Genomic DNA, 16895 nt, shown 5'->3' with positions numbered 1-16895 from the left:
ACATGTTAGAGTCAGGAAGACATGGTTCAAATCCAAGTTCAGATACTTACTATTGGGATAACTCTGAGCAAGGCACTTAACCTCTGTTTGCCTCAGTTTCTTCATCTGTAAAATAGGGGTAATAATAGCATCTACCTCTCAGTGTTGTTGTGAGGATCAAAGGAGATAATAACTATAAACTGCTTAGCACCGTGTCTGGAACACAGTAAGTGCTATAGAAATGTTAATTATGCTTTATTATTGTAACTATTATTATTTTGTAAGTCTTGTAGTGGTATGACTAAGTCAAAGGTTATGCCCAGTTTAATAACTTTTGGACAGAGTTCCAAATTGCTTCCTAAAATAGTTGGACTGTATCAGAGATCTGGTCATCCCAACATTTGACATTTTCCCTTTTTGTAAACATGACTTCTTTCATCTAAGTCAGGAAGGTATGAGTTCAAATGCAACCTTTGATACTTACCAGTTATGTAACCTTAAGCAAATGGTTTGGCATCTATTTGCCTCAGTTTCTTTATCTCTAGAGTAAAAATAAGAATACTTACCTCCAGAGTTATTAGAAAAAGGTACTATTTGTAAAGTACTTTGCAAGCCATAAAGTGCCAGATGAATGTGGATTATAGTAATAATACTGATTATAACAGAAAATTACCATTATTATTGTATGTTCACTAACCATCTTTTTTAGAGGTACATTCTAGAATTTTCCAAAAATAAAAGTGGAGCTGACTTGCACACTTTATAACTTCTGTTACCTTCCTTTTAAAAAAAGTTTTTATTGAGGCAATATTTACTTTCCCCCACAAAATCTTGTGGCAATTCTTGTCTTTCATGATCTTTCAAACATCACATCCTTTATAGTTCTTTCAAAGATGTAGCCCATCTTTGTGCCAGGTGCCTTAAATTAACCAAGGAAAATTAGGTGCTCTCTTTCTATCTCCTTACTTACCTTGGGTATCACCTCCATATAATTCAACAGTTATTCTCCTTGGCTGGGAAGATAGAAGCACAACAAGCCTCTCAACCTTCCCTCTGTTTTTAGTTAGCATTGGTCCTTCCAAACCAAGGTCTTACCTCTTCTTCAATCCTCCTTTTCCTCTCAATATAATTTTTAAAAATCCTTTCATATCTGTGTGTTTTTTTAATCTTTCCTTGCCAACTTCAGTTAAATTGGAGCTTTAGCATTTCTCACACTATTTTCATAGGACCGTGTTATCCACATATATTCAACTTCTGTTAGTCAGGCTTGTTTCCATCATTTGTATGTTTCCTTTTAAAATTTAAGTTGGTGTGTTCCCTGTGAAATCACATCAGTCTCTTCAGACATGCCATGTTTTTCCTCCCCTTTGGAGTTGTTTTGCTTTGTGTCTTCAGAATTCTTGATCTTTTCCACACTTCTTAACCTGACTTCCTCTGTAGCATTTGAATCCTTAATATCTTAATTATCTTTCCTCTGAATCCTTTGAAATTTGTTTTCCCAAATCAAAGGGGCAAGTCAGATTGTACCTGGTTTCCTCTCCATCTCACCTCTAGGCTGGAGTACTTACTTTTTCACAAGGTACTCATGATTTCCATCCCCAGAAACCAGTTTCTCACTGTTAGGGGAAATTAGATTCAGAATAACATTTTTCTTGTTACTTCCTCTGCCTTATGCAGTGATAGTGGTAGCACAGCAGAGAGGAGGTGAGAACTCAAGATGAGAAAACATCTGATGTAATTACAATAACTCTCATTTGAATTTTTAAATAAACTATCACAATTGGAAATTGATAAAAGTAAAGATGTTGACTATAATTACCAGTATTTCTTTTTGAAGTTTAACTGATATCTCAACAGGGAGGCCTGCACACTACTCAGCAAACATTTTTTTTTCCCAGCTGGAGAAATTTGGCAACAGAAGACAATTCTAGTTTAAAATACAGCCTCATATGCAAAACATGACATAAGAGAAGAGTTGATCAAAATATGGTAGAGAAAATGAGTCTGCAGAAAGCTTGGCATCAGACCCAACAAAGACAAATCATTCCAAGGGGATTTGTAGGTAAAACTTTACTCCAGTCTCTGAAGAAGAAGTGGTTCTTCTCTTTGATGATTGATGAATGAATAAATGAAGCTTTTAAATGCTAACTATATGCCAAGATCCTTCAGGTCGATAATTTTACTTCTATCCTCAGATTACCTTTATGATGTTTATGATTTATTTATGTTTATGATGTCCCTGGAATCATCCTCAGCAAATTGCAGTCTTCTAAAGGAGAGGGATTGTTTTGATTTTGAATTTCTAGTAGCTAGAACAGTGCCTTGCAAATGGTAGGTGCTTAATAAGTCCTTGTTGAATTGATTTGAGCTACGAGGAAGACAGCAAATAGAGGCAAATTTGATCATTAATGACAGTTGAAGCAGCATTTTTAGGCTCTAGCATTTTATTACTAGATATTCTATATGAGGAAGGGGAAATGGCATTTTTAAGAAACTGGGGTCAGGAAGACAAGCTGGACATGAATCCATACACAAAAAGAAACCTGTATTGAAATATACATGATTTTAAATGTACTCATTTCAAAAAAGAATAAAGAGGGAAAGATTTCAAAACAATAGAAAATTCTAAATATGATATTATTAACCCATAAAAATCTACTAAGAAAATATCAGATACTACATACCCATATGCATACTTTTTTGGGGGATGGGCATCCCCTTGATTTCCAGTTTTTGGTCACCATAGAGAGCCGCTATAAATATTTTTGTACATATGGGCCTCTTTCCCATTTTTATGATCTCTTTGTCATAGAGTCCCAGAAGTGATATTGCTGGGTCAAAGGGTATGCACATTTTTGTAGCCCTTTGGGTATAGTTCCAAATTGCTCTCCAGAATGGTTGGATCAGCTCACCACTCCACCAATAATGAATTAGTATTCCAACTCTCCCACATCTTCTCTAACATTTATCATCTTCCTGTTTTGTCATGTTAGCCAGTCTGATAGGTATGATGTGGTACCTCAGAGTTGTTTTGGTTTTCATCTCTCTAATCAATAGTGATTAGAACATTTTTTCATATGATTATAAATAGCTTTAATTTCTTCCTCTGAAAATTCCCTGTTCATATCCTTTGACCATTTATCAGTTAGAGAATCACTTGTATTCCTGCACATTTGACTCAGTTCTCTATATATTTTAGAAATGAGACCTTTATCACAGCCACTAGTTGTAAAAATTCTTTCCCAGTTTTCTGCTTCCCTCCTAATCTTGGTTGCATTGGTTTGTTTGTGCAAAAATTTTCAATTTAATGTAATCATAATTATCCATTTTGCACTTCATAATCTTCTCTATCTCTTGTTAGGTCATAAATTTCTCTATTCTCCTTATATCTGAGAAATACACTATTCCTTGCTCCCCTAATTTGTTTATAGTATTAATCTTTATACCTAGATCATGTACCCATTTGGACTTTATTCTTGTGTACAATGTCAGGCATTGATCTATGCCCAGTTTATGCCACACTGTTATCCAGTTTTTCCAGCAATTTTTGTCAAACAGTGAGTTCTTATCCCAGAAACTGGGGTTCTTGGGTTTATCAAACAGTCGATTGCTATATTCATTAACTACTGTTAATGGCCTACCCCTCTGTTTCTTAGCCAGTACCAAGTGGTTTTGATGATTGCTGCTATATGATACAATTTGAGATCTGGTATGGCTAGGCCACCTTCCTTAGCATTTCTTTTTATTAGTTCCCTTGATATTTTGAAACTTTTGTTCTTCCAGATGAATTTTGATATTGTTTTTTCTAATTTTAGAAAACAATTATCTGATAATTTGATTGGTATGGCACTGAATAAATTAATTTAGATAGAATTTTCATTTTTATTATATTACCTCAGCCTACCCACGAGCAACTGATGTTTTACCACCTACTTAGATCTGACTTATTTGTGCGAAAAGTGTTTTATAATTGTGTTCATATAGTCCCTGGGTTTGTATTGGCAGGTAGACTCCCAGATATTTTATAGCGTCTACCATAATTTTAAATGGGATTTCTCTTTCTATCTCTTCTGTTGGGCTTTGTTAGTATTATGTAGAAATGCAGATGATTTATATGGATTTATTTTGTAATCTGCAACTTTGCCAAAGTTGTTTATTATATCACATAGTGTTTTACTTGATTCTCTGGGATTTTCTAAGTATATTATCATATCATCTGCAAAGAGTGATAGCTTAGTTTCTTCTTTGACCGTTCCAATTCCTTCAATTTCTTTTTCTTCTCTAATTGTTATAGCTAGCATTTCTAATACCATATTGAATAACAGTGGTGATAATGGACATCCTTGTTTAACCCCTGATCTTACTAGAAATGCCTCTAACTTGTCCCCGTTGGATATAATGCTTGCTGGTTGTTTTAGGTAGATACTGCTTATTATTTTATCGAAAGTTCCATTTATTCCTATGCTTCCCAGTGTTTTCAATAAGAATGGGTGTTGTATTTTGTCTAAAGTTTTTCTGCCTCTGTTGAGATAATCATGTGGTTTCTGTTCATGTTGTTGATATGACCAATAATGCTAATAGTTTTTCTAATATTGAACCAGCCCTGCATTCCTGGTATAAATCCTACCTGATCACAATGTATTATTCTCATGATAAGTTGCTGTATTTTTTTTTGCTAATATCTTGTTTAAAATTTTTGCATCTATATTCATTAGAGAAATTGGTCTATAATTTTCTTTCTCTGTTTTGGCTCTTCCTAGTATAGACATCAGAATCATATTTGTATCATAAAAAGAATTTGTAGGACTCCTTCTTCGATAATTTCCCCCAAAAGTTAAATGTTTGATAGAATTTATTTGAAAATCCATCTGGCCCTGAAGAATTTTTCCTAGGGAGTTCATTGATGGCTTGCTCAATTTCCTTTTCTGAGATGTGATTATTCAACCTCCTCTTCTGTTAATCTGGGAAATTATTTTTTAAAATAATCATCCATGTCATTTAGATTGTTGAATTTATGGACATACAGTTGGGCAAAGTAATTTCTAATTATTGTTTTAATTTCCTCCTCATTGGAAGTTAGTTTACCCTTTTCATTTTTAATATTGGTAATTTGGTCTTCTTCTTTTTTTAAATCAAATTGACCAAAGGTTTATCAGTTTTATTGGTTTTTTAATAAAACCAACTCAGTTTTATTTATTAGTTCAATAGTTTTCTTAATTTCAATTTTATTAATATCTCCTTTGGTTTTCAGTATTTCTAATTTGGTATTTATTTGAGGATTTTCAATTTGTTCTTTTTCTAGCTTTTTCAGCTGCATACCCAATTCATTGATCTTTCTCTTTTATTCATGTAGGCATTCAAAGATACAAAACTTCCCCTAAGAACGGCTTTTGCAGTTTCTCATAAGATTTGGTAGGTTGTCTCATTGTTGTCTTGAATGAAGTTGTTAATTGTTTCTATAATTTGTTGCTTAACCCACTCATTCTTTAGGATTAGATTGTTTAGTTTCCAATTAGTTTTTGATTTATATTTCCTGGCCTTTGATTACATATACTTTTTATTGCATTATGATCTGAGAAGGATGCATTGACTATCTCTGCCTTTCTGCACTGGATTGTGAGATTTTTATGATCAATTTTTGAATATGTAACATATACTGCTGAGAAAAAAGTATATTCCTTTCTATCCCCACTCATTTTTTTCCAGAGATATATCATATTTACCTTTTCCAGAGTTTTATTCACCTCCTTAACTTCTTTCTTATTTATTTTGAGGTTAGATTTATCAAGTTCAGAGATGGGGAGGTTGAGATCACCCACTAGTATAGTTTTGCTTTCTATTTCTTCCTGTAACTCCCTTCACTTCTTCTCTAAGAATCTGGACACTATACCACTTGGAGTATATATGTTTAGTAATGAAATTGCTTCATTGTCTATGGTACCTTTTAGCAGGATAGAGTTTCCTTCCTTATCTCTTTTGATCAGATATAGTTCTGTTTTTGCTTTGAGTGAGATTGGGATTGCTACTCCTCCTTTTTTTATATCAGCTAAAGCACGAAATATTATGCTCCAACCTTTTATCTTTACCCTGTGTGTATGCTCCCATTTCAAATGTGTTTCTTGTAAACAACATATTGTTGGATTGTGGTTTTTAATCTACCCTGCTATCCATCTTTGTTTTATGGGAGAGTTCATCCCATTCACATTCACAGTTATGATTACTACCTGTGTCTTTCCCTCCATCCCCTTTCCCCTTGTTTATGCTTTTAGTTCTCCCTTCTCCCCCTCCACAACAGAGTTTTAATTTTTGACCACCACCTCCCTCAGTCTTCCCTCCCTTCTTTCATCCCCCCTCCCTTTTAATCCCCCTTTCCCTTACTTTCTTCTCTCCCTTTTAGCCTCCCCTCCCTTTTCTTTCCCCCTTACCCTCCTACTGCCTAGATAGCTAGTTCCATTTCTATACCTAACTGAGTTTGTTGTTTCCTCCTTGAATCCAATCAGATGAGAGTACTTTACAATGTTTCTCTCCCTCCCCTCTTTCCCTCTACTGTAATATATTTTTGTGCCTCTTCCTGTGATGTAATTTATTTTTTTCTGCCTCCTCTTTTTCACATCTCCCATTACATTACCTTCACACCCTTAAATTATCACCCACTCCCTCTATCTATGTATATTCCTTTTATATATCATAATAAAAATATAATTCTCAAGATTAACAAGTATCATCTTCCCTTATAAGGATGTAAACAGTTTGCCCATATTGAGTAACAAGTTTTTTTTCCCCCGGTTTACCTTTTTATGCATGTCTTCAGACCTTCATTTGAAGATAGAATTTTCTATTGAGTTCTGGTCTTTTCATCAGGAAGGTCTGGAAATCCCTTATTTCATTGAATGTTCATCTCCTTGCCTGAAATATTATGCTCAACTTTGCTGGGTAATTAATCCTTGGTTGTAGTCCCAGATCCTTTGCCTTATGGAATATCATATTCCAATTCCTTTGATCTTTTAATGTAGAAGCTGCAAGGTCCTGTGTGATCCTGACTGTAGCTCCTCAATATTTGAATTGTTTCTTTCTGGCTGTTTGCAGCATTTTCTCCTTCACTTGATAGTTCTGGAATTTGGCAACGATATTCCTTGGTGTTTTTAGTTTGGAATTCCTTTCAGGAGGTGAACAGTGGATTTTTTTGATGACAATTTTACCCTCTGGATCTAGGACTTCTGGGCAATTTTCCTTGATGATTATTTCTTGGATGATATTGTCCAGGCTCTTTTTTTCATCATGGCTTTCTGGTAGATGAATAATTCTTACATTTTCTCTCCTGGATCTATTTTCCAGGTTAGTTGTTTTTCCAATTAGATAGTTTACATTTTCTTCTATCTTTTCATTCTTTACATTCTGTTTGACTGATTCTTGATGTCTCATAGATTCATTAGCTTCTACTTGCCTGATTCTAATTTTTATCAAATTGTTTTCTTCAATTAACTTTTGCATGTCCTTTTCTATCTATCCAATTGTTCCTTTTAAGGAGTTATTTTCTTCAGTTAGGTTTTGTACTTTGTTTTACATTTATCCAATTATCCTTTTAAATTCTTCCGTGATTTCTTTTTTTCATATTTTTAAAGTCATTGGTCAATTTTTCTTCATTTCTCTAATTTGTTTTTTTGAAATCCTCCCTGAGTTCTTCCAAGAAGACTCCTTTTATTTCAGACCAGTTCATATTCCCTTCTGAAGTTTCAGATGGGAGTACAATCTCAATGCTGACCTCTTTGGTATTTGTGTTTCAGTCCTTGTCCCCATAGAAAGATTCTATGATCTTTTCTTTTCTGCTTTGCTTCTTACTCATGATAATCACCCTTTTCCTGGCTTTTAAAGTAGATCTGCATCTGGGGAACAGGGGGCTCTGTCCTATAGTTCTTGTGCCTAAAACTTAAGGTTTTGTGTGTTGTGATCTGTGGTTCTTTCAGCTAGAAGCTAAAATGCTGCAGCTTACCTGATATTGAGCTGGCTGGTGTTGGAAAGTAGAGGCTAGGTGAGGTCTTTTTGGGTTTCCCCGCAGTTACCCTGGAGCTAGTTCGTTAAGTGTGGGGGAGGGGTGGTCTGGCCACAGAAGGTCTCCTCTGCTGAGCTAGAGCATAGGCAATCTCAGCATTTGGTGATCCCGTCTGTGCTAGTGTATTCCTGATTTCCCTGGGGTGCTGAGGCATACCTGCGGTCCTGGTGTTGGCGGTTGCAGGTTTCACCCCCTGGGGCTCAGGATCTTCTCCCAGTTTGCAGAGATGGGGCTATCTAAGACAGCTCTGGTCCTGCACTGGTCCCCTTTAGCCACAGTAAGAGGGACCCTCCTTAGCTATTTTCCTAGCCTCACGGGCTAAGAGACTGCTTACCCCTTCTGCTGCTCCCACTGTTCTAGGGTTTTTCCCAAGGAGATATTCTCTGGCCTTGTCAAGGTCTTCAAGGGGAAGGCAATAGCAGTTAACAATCACTCTGCCATCTTGGCTCCCAGATCCAGACCAGAATTTGTTTGGAGTCATTTTTACAGGTATTTGACTGGGTTTGGGGGCAGAGCTCTAGGAAATCCCTGCTTTTACTCTGCCATCTTGGCTCCTCCCCCCAAGAAAAAAATCATTTGACTTAGTAGAGTGAAACACAGCCTTGAAGTTTCCCCTTCAAAAAGATGTTTTCCATGAATACTTTAATATCATACAAGACTCCTTGGTAGATGTAATCACATATGTAACTAATCACAGAGAGTTAGGTGGCATAGTGGGTAGAACTGGAGTTAGGAAGATTTGAGTTTAAATCCAGCCTTACACCAGATTTGATCTTGGCTGTGTGACACTGTGCAAGTCACTTACCTTTTATTTGTCTCAGTTTCCTCAACTATAAAATAACGAAGATAAAAACAATAGAATTTTCATACTAGGATTGTTGTGGGGGGGTCAAAAGAAATAATATTTGTAAAGCACAGCATCCAGAACATAGCAGGTGCTATATAAATGCTTTAGGGCAGTTAGGTGGAGCAGTTGATAGAGGGCCAAGCTTATAATCAGGAAATCCTGAGTTCAGGTTAAGCCTCAGACACTTACTATCTGTGCAATCCTGAGCAAGTCACTTAATCCTGCTTACTTCAGAATCTTCATCTGTAAAGTAAGTTGGAGAAGGAAATGGTAAACTGAATTCTCTAGTATCTTTGCCAAGAAAACCTTAAATAAGGTCATGAAGAGTTGGATATGATTGAAAGAGCAAAATATTCCCCGTCTCTCCTTCCTTTGTTCAAACTCTAATAATCTCTATCAAGTGAGGTATGAAACAGGGAGATCTGTGAATCAAGGCCATCTTTGAGTATAGATAGAATGTAATTTTCATACATTTTGAAATAATTTATTTGATATGAGGGGCAACATGGTAGAGGCCAGAAAAACTGCCTAAGACTGGACAAAAAGTCATTTTTTTTCTCTTGGCCTTAATTTCCTCTTCTGTAAAATAAGGAGCAAAGTCTGTTTTTTCCCATTCTAAATCTATGATCCTGTGATCAAGTTGCTCATTGTTTTCTTATTAGTTTTAAAATACAACCCTGGATTTTATCAATTCAATTCTTTTATCTTCCATTTTATTCACTTTTACTCTTGTTTTATATTTTGCTTTTTTGTATATATTACTTTTTATTTTATTAATTTCTTTAAATGCCAACTTAAATTTCTCCCTCAAGGGGAGGAAATGAACTCTAAATATTGATATTAAAGGCTATGTATTTTGCCTCTGCTTTGGCTAGATCCCCAATAATGAAATTTGCTCTAGGCATTTTTCCCCCCAAATACTGTTTTATTGTGTCTATAATTTGTTCTTTTACCCAGGCACTGGACAATGAATCATTTTCAAACATACATGTGGACCTGAATATTTAATCTTATTTCCATTGTTTACTTCTTAATTTGTGATCCATAAATGTTTGTGTTTAGCTTTCTACTTTGTAAAACTTACTTTGTCTTATCTGTGATCAGTATTTGTAAATGTTCCACATATATTTTTTAACAAGTACATTTACTGCATTTCCATCAACCTATCTCTATATGTCCTTCAAAGTCATCTTTCAACATTTTGTTCTAGTCTGCAATTTCTTATTTCATATTATGCTTGATTTATTCATATTCAGCCAACCAGCTGTTGCAATCTCCTACTATCATTTTCTTCTTACAAATTATTAGCTTTTTCTTTATAAATTTAGCTCCTGGGGCAGCTAGGTAGTGTAGTGGATAGAACAGTGGCCCTGGAATCAGGGAAATGAGAGTTCAAATCTGCCTCAGACACTAGCAGTGTGACCCTGGGCAAGTCACTTAACCTTAATTGCCTCTCCCAAAAAGATAAATAAATAAATTTAGCTCCTAAGTGATCTTGTACATAAACATTTAGAATCAATACGATCACTTTATACACATAAACTTTGTTGTTGTTTTGTCATTTTTCAGTCATGTCCAACTCTTCATGACCCCATTTGGGGTTTTATTAGCAAAGATACTGTATTGGTTCACTATATCCTTCTCCAGCTCATTTTACAGATGAGGAAACTGGGGCAAACAGAGTACGGTGACTTGCCCAGGGTCACACAGATAGCGTCTGAGGCTGAATTTGAACTCAAGTCTTCCTGATTCCAGGCCTAGTGCTGCACCTTTGCTACCTGTAGACTTTGAGCATAATGCAACTTTCTTGTTTCACTTTTAACTTTTTCTGTTTTGAATTCAGATACTATTAATGCAACTCCAGATTTTCTTGAGCTAGTATGACAAATTTTAGTCCACATTTTCCATTGAAATTTCTTATAAATCTTTTGAAATTAGATATGTCTTCTAGCAGAGAACATATTGCTAGATTTGGTTTTTGTTTTTAACCCACTCTTTTACTTTGGGGAAGAGGATGGTGGTGCAGTGGATAGAGCACCAGTGCAGGAGTCAGAAGGATCTGAGTTCAAATCTCACCTCAGACACTTGACACTCACTAGCTGTGTGACCTTGAGCAAGTCACTTAACCCCAATCACTTCTTCCTGGATCATCTCCAGATGAATATCTGGTCACTGGATTCAGATGGCTCTGAAGGAAAAGTGAAGTTGGTGACCTGAACAGCCCTCCCTCACTCAAAACAAAGTCAAGTGTAAGTCATGTCACCACTTCTCTGATGGCATGGTCTTCTGGACAAGCACACACTCTTTTACTTGACATTACTTTTACATTAGAGGAATGCTATCAATTTATATTCTAAATTTTAACAGTCACATTTGATTTGTCTTTTACCACTCTTGGCTAAATCCTGAAGGAAATACAATTTTTAAAATTTCATCTTTTTTCTTTAACTGAAGTCAATACAACACTATGCAAAATTGCTAATTACATTATGATGCTTTGAGAATCACTACATTTTGACTCTCCAACTTATAATTTGCACCTAACAAGGCTGCAGCAACTAACCCTCCCTTTCTTGTCCCTCTTCCACTTTCCTTTCTCATCCTTCTTAAGTTTTCTCATCCAAAAATGTCCTTTTTTATTATAGAGGACTGGGGATGAGTCCTGTGATTTCATTGATATGGGGTGCTCTCCAGTGAAGAAACTCCCTTTTCCAATTCACATTGGCAACTCCACAACCTGTAGTCAAAGGGGGTGACTTAGAATTCTCTGAAATTGAATGACTTGTCCAGGCTCAATGCCAGGCAATATGTGTCAGACATGGGCCTTGAACTCAGGTTTTTCTGGTTCAAAGGGCAGCTGTGTATTCACTCTTCCATATTGCCTCTTGTTTTTGGTTATGTGCTCCTTTAAATTCTATTTACCATTCTTCTGTCTCCACTGCAACTCCTTATTATACCGTATCATTCAGTAATGAACATGTACAATATTAAATTTATTTTGATCACCCCATAACAATTATGTTGATCTAATAACTGGTTAATCACAGTTGTAAACTGTCAATTGTTTTAAGTACTTAATTATTTAAGATATTTCTCTAGAGCTACTCCAATTGTTTGTTCCCCCTTCCTCCATTTCTTTTCAATTTAATTTTATTATTAACTTTCTATGCACCTTAAAAAAATCCCCCTATTCCTCCAAGCCAAAAGCTATTCTGAAACTGGCCTTTTTCTCCAACCATTTTTCAGAGTGCTTTTGGAATGAATCTTTCATTTAAAAAAAAAAAAGAATCACAGGATCAGACATAACAGGGCTGGAAGAGACCAGAAATTGGTTAGTCCTGGGGTTCCCAACCTTGATTCAGATGAGTAATATTTGTAAAGCACTTAGCCTAGGCCTGGCTCATAATATGTACTGAATAAATAAACATTTATTCCTTACCCTTCTTTTAAACCCGGTATCCATTGTTGTTGTTGTTGTTTGAAAAAAATAATGATTTCAGTATAATTGGTTTCCTTTTTTAATTCTGCATATTTTAGCTTATGAATTTAAAAACATTATTCTGAGGAGTTCATAAACTTCATCACACTGACAAAAGGTCAATGAAATAAAAAAGCATAGATTAAGAACCCCTCATCTCTTCATTTACAGATGAGGAAACTGAGGCCAAAAAAAGTTGAAGTAATTGAGAATTGCTTGTCCCAAGTCCTAACCCTCCCAACACGGTACTATCAGTGGTCTATATTTTAATTGATACAGTGCTGCACCAAGGTGTATGGCACAGGATGCAAGTTCTAATAAATTATAGGAAAATTCTAGTCATTTGTTTTGAATCAGTTTCTTTTTCCCCTTTCTCACTTCCAATGAGACTCTGCCTTTTCAGTTTTTGCCAGCTTCAGAAGGCTTCATTTGGAAGGTCTCTTGGTAAGCACTGAGGGTCAGCTGTTCTGCTTAGCTGACTGAAACAATCAGATTCCTCAGCCTTGAGGCCTGCAGAGGTCTTTGTTATACAGGTATCCAGGGAACAATTTCTCCAGTCCTCTGCCCTTCTTGCTTTTCAGCCATGCATTCATGGGTGCCACAAATTCCAATATGTATGCAATGGAAAACCTGGCCCTCCTGGGAAAGCTCTTTTTTGCCTCTTCAAATGAGAACAGTTTGGTTTATGTCAATTTTCCCACTGAACAGCATGAAGGGTTCAGAGTAATTTCTTTCTAAAGTTTGCTAAGCACTTGGTTGCACTTTCTATTTCTTGAATGTTTTCCTCCGTATACTTTCTTTCTTCTTGTTTTTAAAAATAAATTATCGTGGGTAGGTTGTTTGAACATAGTTGTTCCCGATTGTCTCTTCCATCAGACTATGAGCCCTCAAGAACAATGACTGTCATTTACCTTTCTTTGTATCCTCAGAGCTTAGCATGGTGCCTAACACATAGTTGGCACTTAATAAATATTTGTGGACTGACTGTATTACCTAAATTTCCCTGTTTCCCTTGTCCTTTTAGAGAGCCATCTGTTATAATTTTTTTTAAAGAACAATTAGCAAAACTGAACAAAATATTGAAAAAAATCAGATGATATATGAGATATCCTACCTCTGTAGACCCTGCTCCCCAACCTCTATAAAGGAGTTGGGGGAGATCCCACCTACATTTTTGCTTCATGGCTTCTGAGTTCTCTAATTTTAACCAAGACCATACAAACGCTATCATTTTGTACAATAAATTCTAGTTTCCAAAGAACATCAATAGCCCACTGTTTATAATGCCACCTAGTGGATTTTATCCACAATTATTGCATAGTAATATCAGGATGCCCCAGTTTAATCAGGGCATGAAATACCCAGTACCAATAGAAATCATTTTAGGATTACATTAACTAGTAATTCTCTTGAAGCATTATCCCTTTAAGACTATTAGCTACTTGACACAGATTGGGAAAGAAGGAAAGCTGAAGTTAAACTCTTTGAAGCCATTGAGGACCAATTAGGAGTACAGATGAAAGCATCTTTGAAGTTATTATATGGTCAAAGGGAAAATGAGATTTGATTTATAAAAATCTGCTTTATATACTTTTTTAGGGGGGAACAGGTCCATAGTTCAGAGAGGAAAGCCTGTAGCTTCTTTTCTTGGCTAAGAAATAGAAACATCGGGTGCTTAGATGTTTGGTAATTGTGCTTAGTAGAATGGTAATTGTTATTATATGGTTCAGACCTAAAAATTTCATTAATCTGGGGAATCCTATAGGGTCAATGTATCATTGTTTTCTGGTGTGAAACGTCAGATCAACAATTGGTTGGTAATTTATAGCCTTATAGAATTTCTGTTACAAGCCTCTGAAAGGTGGTGACGCTTCTATGATCACTCACATAGCTAAAATGTGTTAGAGTTGGGACTTGAACATAGACCTTTTTGACTCTAAGTAATGTTGGTCCTCTGTACATTAGACCAAGCTCTCACCAATTATTATGACAACTGATTTATAGTTGTTTCAAGGAATATCCATATTTATAGGGCAAAGGAGAGCAAGCCTCTGTGACTCATTTAGACATTTAGCAAAAACACAGGATATTCTGTAGAGTCAATGAAGAAAATATAATTGCATTTAAATTATTTTATAAGAGTTTTGGTTTGGAAGCCATGAAACCTATGTTTTGTCACTATCCAGTTTTTTGACACTTGTAAAATCACTACTTTGGGGAGCCTCAGCAGGACCAAATACTATCCAAAGTTGCTTCCACCTCAGTTATTTGGATTTTAAGTGTCCAAATAATTGCTCATAGAAGCCTCTAGCAGATTGGAATGATTTTTAATGATGAAGACATGATTATTGCTGTCACTGAAGTGTGACTTTTGACTGTTTATTAAATAGTGTTATGGGAACACTTATCTAGTTTTTAAAAAATTCTGGGGTAATTATGCTGGTTTCATATAGAAAGTTATCAAACTCCTTTGATACAACCTGGATTGGTCTTTGATTGTTGATTGAATGTTGATTACAATGAATTAAGATTGAACTGAAAACTTAAATTAAGAATGATCGGTATGAATTGTTATAACTCTTGCCAATATTGAGCAAATATTTCATAATTTAAAAATTCTTTTTGCAATAAGATGTCAGCAAGATAGAGCAAGAGTAAGTCATATCCTTTTTGAAAAAGATAAGTAGAGGAAAAGAAAGCAGAACTGCAATGATAAGGAAGCTTCACAGAAAAATAGGCAGGAAATGAAGAGACTGAAGCTGATTTTTATTTGAAATCTTTCCTGATGCCCCCAGATGAAAGTGATCTCTTCCTTTTCAAATGCCTCAAAACTCATTATCTGAACCTCTCCCTTTGATTTCTCACTTTGAGCCTTAAACTTATTTGTGTTCATGTTGTAAGTATAATAGCTCTTTAAATTTTGCAAAGCACTTTATGTCCTTTCCCTCATTTGAACCTCACCGCGGCACTGTGATGGGTGTTATCCCTATTTCATGAATAAGAAAGCTCAGAGAAGTTAAATAAATTGCCCAGGGTCACACAGCAATTGAGTGTCAGAGATGAGATTTGAGCCCACCTCTTCCTGGACCTGAATCAAGTGTTTTAGCTTCTGCACAGTGTTACTTTTCGCTGTAAACTTTTTAATAGTTTGTGTATTAATTCATCTTTGTATGCCCAGCACAGCACCTTGCACCTATGAAATATTTAATAAATGTTTATTATGTCAACTTCAATTCGGTTTTCTTGTATTTATAATTTATGCTGGCTACAGAGTCATGGTACACATTCTCTCCTGGCAGTAATCATGGCTATTTGGGCTGATACATTGGGAGCAGTTGAAAGGAGAGACATATGTTCTTTTCCTGTGGTGCATGATTTTGCATTCATGGTTATACCAACCTCTGACAACATGATCTGACAGTTTGTACTGGCCCATGATCAATCAGTTGTTAGATCACAGAGAAATGAATGTCTATCCAGTCCAAACTCAGTTAAGAGGAGTTTGCATATTTGGTATTAGCTATTACTCCCCTGCTGCATTTCCACACAAAAGAAATTAACTTTTTTTTTTTTGGATTTTCACAAAAAAGGATCTTATTTTGAATTTAAATGGCCTCAAATTAAATTCAAAACATGTTAAGACATCAGAACTAGGAAGCTAAAAGCTAAGTTTTTCCTACATTTCTCTAGTCCAAATTTTCATTAGTCTGTTGTTAAATACAGGCAATGTGGAAGAAAAAAAAGTAATGTTTTTGAACGCATCTACCCTTATCTGAATCAATTATTTAGTTCACTACATTTTGTTCAAGGAAAATATCTATTTGTTACCAAAGATTTCTGGCATCTGAGGGAAAGGGGAAAGCCTTTCTTCAAAATAATCTCGTTAGCATTACTGCATCTGACTTGAATGTTTGCTTATCAGACTCTCAACCTACTGTTAAGAGACGATTTTTGTAGTGCAAGTAAAGGCAGCAAGAGTTGTTGAGGGGCTGCTGCTGCTGTGGTTGTTAAGGGCAGGTAGGTGTCACAGTGGATAGAGTCCTGGGCCTGGAGTTAGAAAGACACCTTCCTACGTTCAAATCTGTCTTCAGACACCGTGTGATCCTGGATAAGTCACTTCACCCTGTTTGCCTCAGTTTTCTTATCTGTAAAATGAGTTTAAGAAGGAAATGGCAAACCACTCTAGTATCCTTGCCAAGAGAATCCCAAATGGGGTCACAAAGAGTTGGACTTCAAACCAATAACAAGATTACTACTCTGCAACTCTCACAGAAAAATGACTGTGCATTTATCCTGGAAGAAAGAGAAGAGGGAAAGAAAGGAAGAAAGAAGAAGAAAAGGGAAAGGGAAATGTTAAATTTCTTGTCCCAGAGATTCCCTAAATTGTCTTGATAATGTTTTCCCGTATATTACTACCCCAATTTTTAGATTTATTCTTTTTGTTTGTTGTAATGGCCATCCAGTTAGGATCTTTTGCTGTTTTTGTTTTACTAAAAGTGCCTCTGATTGAATAATGTGATTGGGGAGGATCTTGCCCACCT

At 35.7% G+C, this 16895-nt stretch overlaps 1 protein-coding gene across 3 annotated transcripts in view; it reads left to right on the top strand.

Annotated features, from left to right (window-relative positions):
* Nucleotides 1-16895, top strand: part of PDE11A (phosphodiesterase 11A) — a 571707-nt gene that overhangs the window by 186622 nt on the left and 368190 nt on the right. The window contains exon 2 of one of the 3 annotated variants that reach the window (XM_072612427.1): nt 5333-5391. The exons of the other annotated variants lie outside the window; for them this stretch is intronic. The gene's annotated coding sequence lies outside the window, so the exon portion shown is untranslated. The remainder of the gene's footprint in view (nt 1-5332; nt 5392-16895) is intronic. 3 annotated transcript variants of the gene reach the window in all.

The sequence above is a fragment of the Notamacropus eugenii genome, chromosome 5 (genome assembly GCF_028372415.1).
Source record: "Notamacropus eugenii isolate mMacEug1 chromosome 5, mMacEug1.pri_v2, whole genome shotgun sequence".
Lineage (NCBI taxonomy): Eukaryota > Metazoa > Chordata > Mammalia > Diprotodontia > Macropodidae > Notamacropus > Notamacropus eugenii.
This window is presented reverse-complemented; position numbering and strand designations above follow the sequence as displayed.